The 6,966-nt window shown below is 41.1% G+C and overlaps 1 long non-coding RNA gene across 2 annotated transcripts; it reads right to left on the bottom strand.

The window, feature by feature from the left end:
* Positions 1-861: 861 nt before the first annotated feature.
* Positions 862-4,315, bottom strand: LOC123960594. 2 transcript variants are annotated; one of them, XR_006822548.1, is made up of 3 exons: positions 4,221-4,315; positions 2,552-2,650; positions 862-2,456 (listed from the first exon to the last, which is right to left on the bottom strand). It is a non-coding gene; the product is annotated as an uncharacterized LOC123960594 (long non-coding RNA). The 2 variants fall into 2 exon arrangements; XR_006822549.1 differs by lacking the exon at positions 4,221-4,315 and adding an exon at positions 3,618-4,143.
* Positions 4,316-6,966: the final 2,651 nt, after the last annotated feature.

Raw genomic sequence — 6,966 nt, 5'->3', positions numbered from 1 at the left:
ACTAACGTTATTCAAGCACCATATAATGTATTCATTCCTAATAATTTGCTCCATTTCAGCCTTCATTGGCTGTGGTAATCCTCTCCTCTGAATCAGCTTTCCATCTTGGATAAATTGAACTCATTATTTCACCAGTTGTTCTCTGTGAGAAATGATTCAGCCTCTGCATCACTTCCATGTGAGTTTTTTCCCCTTGGTTTTAAGGAACAGACATGGGATCTGGCCGGCCTTCCTGCTCAGCACTCCCAATGTGTATGGCCAAAGTCGAGATAAGCTTACAAGGGGTATGACAGGAAAAGCAGTAGAGATCATGCATACCCAGATAAAACCTGTTCTGCTGCGTCTCAATCACCACAGCACTTGTTGACTATGGCTGGCTGCAACAACTGTGGCAGGTGTACATGTGCAAAAGATACCACTACCCCACACTCAGATGTGACAGATGCTGATCTCAAACACGTGCCGCTAGCTCCAATCCTCGGAGAGATGTGAGCGAAACAAACAATATTAACGGAGAATATACAGCTGCACATTATCACTTTGTGCTTGCAACACATGGGGCGAAACCACATGGCAAAAGAGAGATTAATATATTACAGAGGGGAGGCTGGCACTGTACAAGGAGCAAGGTCATTCCCAAACAGTGGCTACATTGTGTTTAGGGACAGAGATGTGAGATAATGCAAATCTGTCAGGGAGAGAAGGAGAAATGTACTAAATGAGAAAGCAACACAGAGATCTACATTCTGTCGAGGTCACTCGAGGCTTTTTTCCCTTATTTCATTGGTTAACTTCAGAAAAATAATGGCTTTAGAGAAATCAGTCCACAGGTTGATAAGAGAAATTATGAAAGGAAATGTGTTCAGGTATTGAATACATTTATAGACTTGATTCTACTTCCATAACAAATTGCATATGTGGTAAGGGAAGGGCTTTAAAGTCAAGAAAAAATTGTTATGCATTTCTTATTGTATTTATTAAATATTCACATAATTCTTCTATCCTGGCTCGGTGTGACACTACTTTTTCCAAGCAACATGTCAATAAAAGTGAGTTGATTTGCGAGAGCGAGAGAGAGAGAGCGCTTGTATGTCTGGAAAACGTGTAAGTGTGTGAGTGTGAAAGAGAGAGAGAGATGTCATCCCCAAACACTATCACTGTAGCATTTACTGGCACCCGAGGCTATACCTACTAGTTCACAGGGAGAAAGACAGGTTAATGAAAAACTATTGATTCTCCCTCTGTATCCCAGGAGACGAGGGGAAGTAACACTAATACTTCCGAACTTTGTTTTCCTCTTCTTTTGACACCCCGGTCATTCAGTGGCCACTCTGGGTCTTTGGGGACGGGGGAGAACAGAGAGGCGATCTATGTGAGCGGTGATGCCGTCAGAGGCGTTTAGCGAGAGAATAAAAGCAGGACAATGAAGGTGAGGGGGATCAGAGGGAGCGGTCAACCCTGGCCCAACTCTCCTTCTCTCATTCAGAGAAAGAGAGAAGGAGAGAGAATGTGAGAGGGGTCGTTTAGTCGGAGAAGCTCAGTGTCATTTTACCCTATTTCACTCGGAGCAGCCATTCCTGCTCTCTCACTGTTCTGTATCATCTGGCTGTGGAGAACAGGTGTAGATTAGAGCAATATATATTTCAGCTGGCCCTTTTATTGGATATCACCACCTGTGAAATTGATATGATGCATCACTACACTGGTTGTTTACGGGAAAACACTTTTTTTGTTGCTAAAGGTAATGTTAAAGGAGCACATAATGGTCGGTTTACTCGTCATTGGCAGAACAACTCAGCCTATGAATAAAGTTGAAGGAGCTTTGTCTAATCTGAAAAAATATCCCTGAGAATGTCGTCATCGTAATCTCAGTTAAGGGTTTGTTTGACTGTGCTACAGTCAAAGGTTTTCGAGCTTGACCCATACGAGGGAATGTTCTGCAGCAACTGCACATAATGAGTACAACACTCGATCACTTCTTTAAAGCTATAACCTTAAATGCAAGGATGTGCATTGACTTAGAAATGACTGTCAGCCCTTGTTGGATTATCTACAATGTATGTCTTGGCTTCCTGGCAGGCATTGTCCTTTATGCCAAAAGCTTTAAAGAGACTGTCTCACAATCTTGATTCAATTTTAACACAACTCCCCCAATTGGTCATGAACAGCTCGAATTTATACAATGTATATTATGCAAAAGTCTTTAGCCGGAGTCAAACCAACAGACAGCCTACAAGCCACCTGAAAAGGATGACAGAGATCTATGACTCTGAGACAGACCGCCGACCTCCACCTCCCCTAACCACCTCCATGTGTGGTCTCTCTGAAGCCCGGAGGTCTCACTGTGGGCCCATACTGGGAATCAGTGAAGGGAGAAATTGTCACCCGTCAGCAATCAAATAGAAACAGCTCCTGCCTGGAAAACGTCATGGGGTTACATTTTGATCCTCCCTTGTCTGTTAAATAAAAGTATCAAGACAACAAGTCAGACAGTAGATAATAACTGAAGAATTTATCATGGGAGAGAATAAATCAGTACTTCCCTCTGTACCTGTTAACAAGATATCCCTCATCAACAGTGGAGCTGCTTGGCGGAAGACTATGCCTGTTGTGGCCCGTCTCCTCAGCGTAAATACATGTAAATGCACAACTGTAAATACATTAATATAAACATTACATTTCCATCTGACATCTTCCGGTGGGTTGCCTCATGATGATCTTCATGACAGTGTTGCAGTCCTTTTTGACCCATATGTGAGCCCTTCACACACAAAGTGCTCTTCATTGTTCTGTTGTTCCCACAGGAGATAATAGGGGACATTTTATCGCTGAACTTGTTAAAATTAGGGCTTATGTACTTGAGAGGGGCTCCCTCTCTGTTCTCTACAATTATTACAAAGACCTGCCATTTTGACATTGCACATATGCACACGCTAACACACACTCACACACCTGTAAAACTACAAATTGTTGTTTTGACACTTGGATTTTTGGAGGTTCTGCTTAGAGTGGCTTTTTTAAACTTTGGACAGAGGCATGCTAGCTGTTTCCCCCTGTTTCCAGTCTTTATGCTAAGCTAAGCTAACTGGCTCTGGGAGCATGGCATTGATCTTCTCATCTCACCTTCAAAAAAAGTACATTTCCCAAACTGTCAAATTATTCCTTTAACCTGACATGAAATACTACCCCTAAAATAGATGACAAAGAAACAAAATCTTTCTTTTTATATCCTCTGTTTTATAGACATCTGATGTTCTATGAATATCATCATTTTACAGAGGATTTTTAAAGTAGATACCTACAAACTGAAATTGTATACTTTGTCCTCAATATTCAAATCAGCTTTCGAATGAATTTTATGAATCTTTGTGGGAAAGCATCTGAAACTGGATTCAGCTGACACATGAAGGGACAACAAATATTGGATATATCAAATCTCACAAAGATAAAACACATTCATAAATACAGTGGCTCAGAAATAAACACATAAACAAAGACAATGGTTAAAATAACACTGACTAAACAAATAAATACACACACACACACACACACACAAACACACAGAATTCATCTCAGCATCTATGAACAAACTCCTGGAATTATTAGTTATTACTTACAATCAAGGCACACATCATCCACCGCCAGTATAATAATCCCTGGCCATCTTTCACATAAATCAGTAACAGCAGTCAGTGTGCCAGAGCTTCAAAATAACTTGTGGAGCTCACCAAATATATGAGAGAGCTTATTGACACTGGAAGCACTGGAAGGCTGCAGCGTCCAAACACAGTAACTTTTTTTGTTAAATCAACTCATTGCATTCTGCCTCTGGGTGTAGAGAGAGTTACACAGTGTGAATGTTTGTTCCCAAACATCTTTCTCATTTTTCTGCTATTCTCCCCTATGAAATACCAGTTTTGATATTGTCACACTTTTATTGTGCTGGTTACATTTCCTTAATTTTAACTTTGACTTTTTTCTGTGGCTGGTGCTTTTCAATCAAAACATCTATGTGACACACATCCACCTGCACATATTCTTTAATGTGGGGAGGTTAAAGAAAATAGTAGCAGATCAAGTAGTGGCTTTTGTTGAAAAAAAACAACAATATTTTTGAAAAACTTCTAACTGGTTTTAGAAAAAATCATCATACAGACACAGCTTTGTCACCATTTGCCTTTTCTCTCATCTCTCAGGCCATGTTCTATCCTTCAACTCACCAGACCTGCCATCCTCAAGCTGTCCATCAGATGCCTTCAGACTTTCCCTCCTTTCCCCATCACCTGACTGCCCCACCCAACTACACACCTGTTCCTACTTATGTCATCAGCCCTGCAGTTACCTGGCCTACTCCGCCTGCAACTCATTCCCTCATCAGCCACTCACCTATAGACCAGTTAACTTCCTTTGTTCCTTGCCAGTTCATTCTTAGGCCCAATCCCAATATCCACACTCATAGACTTTGAGGCGCGTTCCCGGGAAGTCCATGAGAGCTTAGGCCTGTCTCAAAGTGTGCGAGTGCTTTCTCACGGACATTTTGAGCCCTTCATAAACCCTTTTCGTAAGTCCTGACTTCACCTGAGGGAATTGCCCACAGTTCATAGCCGTATGAGGTGAAACAAGGGGGTTACCAGGGTTACCAGGGGACACCCAGAAGCAAGTAAATCTGCCTTAAAAGAGAAGAAGAATGGTAAACAAACAAGCATGGAAACCAACGCTGATGTTAGAATTGTTATCTTTATAGATTTAAGATGGTACACAGAACACATGAAGTCAGAGGAATGTAATCACCTTATTACACACTTAATTATTTAATTATTTATTTTAGAGGGCGTCACGGTGGTCCGGTGGATAGCACTGTGGCCTCACAGCAAGAAGGTCGCGGGTGTGAGCGTGACTGGTTGTTTGTCTATGTGTGGCCCTGTGATGGATTTGTGACCTGAGTTTTTGCTTAATTACACTGTTTTGACGAACAAAAAAAGCATTGATTATTGACAATTGTAGATTGACATTTACCTCTCGTCCACTCTGTAGGGCAAGAGCCTAAAATACCTAAAAATCAGGCAAAAATATAAAAAGTGTGCAACATTTTTCAGCTTTGTCAAGGTAACGTGATAAGTGCTGTCCCATTCCTGTTTACAGTATTTTGACTTTCAACTTTCCAAGTGACATTAGTAAAATCTGTGAGGGTTCAGGGCTTAGGGCTTAGTGGGGACATTGGGATTGGGCCTTAGTTGCGTCTCTTACATCACTACGCTGTTGTACCTTGGTCAAAAAAATTACGTCACATGTCTTTTCCTAAACACTTTTCCTTGACCTCATGACATTTTCCACTGAGGAGACGTGAAGGAGAATTCACAAGGATTTAAGAGTATAAGAGAAGCTCAGAGAATCCGACTGCACTCACAAGCGATGTAATTATGCAACTGAGCAACAGCAGATCTATTGACGTGGGTCAGCCATGTTGAAACTACAAAGTTATGAAGATGGACTGAGAGAAAACGTTTTGCTATTTTCGTACTTTGCCCTGTAAGTTCTTAACGTGTTGTTTCATGCAGACATTTTTAAAAAAGGACTATACTTGAGATGTCATAGGCCCAATCCCAATATACCCCTAAGCCCTGAACCCTCAGAGACTTTACTGACGTCACCTGGAGCACTTTGCCACATTATCACGTTACCTTGACGACATTGAAACACGTTTCTGATTTTTAAAACTTGCAGGCTCCTGCCTTACAGAGTGGAGGAGAGGTAAATGTCAATATACATTTGTCAATAATTAATGCACTATTGTTGGTCAAAACATCATCATTGAGCAAAAACTAAAATAAATAGTCTTAAATCTTAAATCTATGTAAAGAAAAATTCTAACAATTTTAACATCAGCGTTGGTTTCCATGCTTGTTTGTTTACCGTTCTTATTCTTCTTCTCTTATAAGGCAGATTTGCTGTGATATTTCTCTCGCTTTCGGGTGTCCCCTGGTAACCCTGGTAACCCCAGTGTTTGACGTCATACCTCTACAAACTGTGGTCAATTCCCTCAGGCAAAGTCTGCAGAAATGCGGACTTACAAAAGGGCTCAAAATGTCTGCGAGACAGCCCTCACGCACTTGATGATTTGACAGTGGGGACAGCACTAAGCTTACCGGGAACGCACCTCAAAGTCTGAGTCTGTGAGTGGACACTGGAATTGGGCCACAACCTCCTTTCCCTTTGTAGTGGACTATCCAGTTTATGCTAAAGGAGATATGATAGGACACATTGCAGCACCTTTCCTTGCTGCCACTTCTTTCAGTCTGCCTGTTCTTTCTTCATTATATACTCCATCCTTGTTCTTCTGGATCAAGTGCAACATGTGATACCATTGATCATGACATCTTAACTGACAGTCGAGAAATCTGGGTAAGCATTGGAGCCACTGCTTTTAGGTCCTACCTTTCTGTATGTACTGTGGGGTGCCACAAGGCTCTGAGCTTGGACCAATTCTTTTTTCTATTTAGATTTACATGTTTCCTTTAGGTGGCATAATATTTGTAACCACTTTTACGAAGATGACACTTTCTTCTTACATTTCAGATCTTCTTAAATGTAAACATGATATGTTTCCAGTTTGCGCAGTTAATCTTGCAAAACATTGTCTGAAACTGCCTTCATTACATCCACAGGTAGATGTCTCAAAATATCATTGTTGCTGCCTCTTCCTCTGCAATGGTATAATGGCACCTGACTAGATAATCAGCACCACCTACTGCTTTATCTAGATAGATGAACCAACCACTAATAATAGCATAGCAGTAGGAGACATAACAGTAGGAGATGAAAATGTGTGTAAAATCATGTCTTTAGCAGATTTTCTGCAAATGCTGGTATATTTGCACTTCATTTGGATTGAAACTTGGCTACTGTCTCTGTCTGTAACCCCAAAATGCAAGAATCTTGGAGTTATTTCTGAATGCTGCTTCACCC

Source organism: Micropterus dolomieu, linkage group LG21, assembly GCF_021292245.1.
Source record: "Micropterus dolomieu isolate WLL.071019.BEF.003 ecotype Adirondacks linkage group LG21, ASM2129224v1, whole genome shotgun sequence".
In the NCBI taxonomy this organism is placed as follows: domain Eukaryota; kingdom Metazoa; phylum Chordata; class Actinopteri; order Centrarchiformes; family Centrarchidae; genus Micropterus; species Micropterus dolomieu.
The sequence above is the reverse complement of the archived record's forward strand: the minus strand, read 5'-3'. Positions and strand labels throughout refer to the sequence as shown.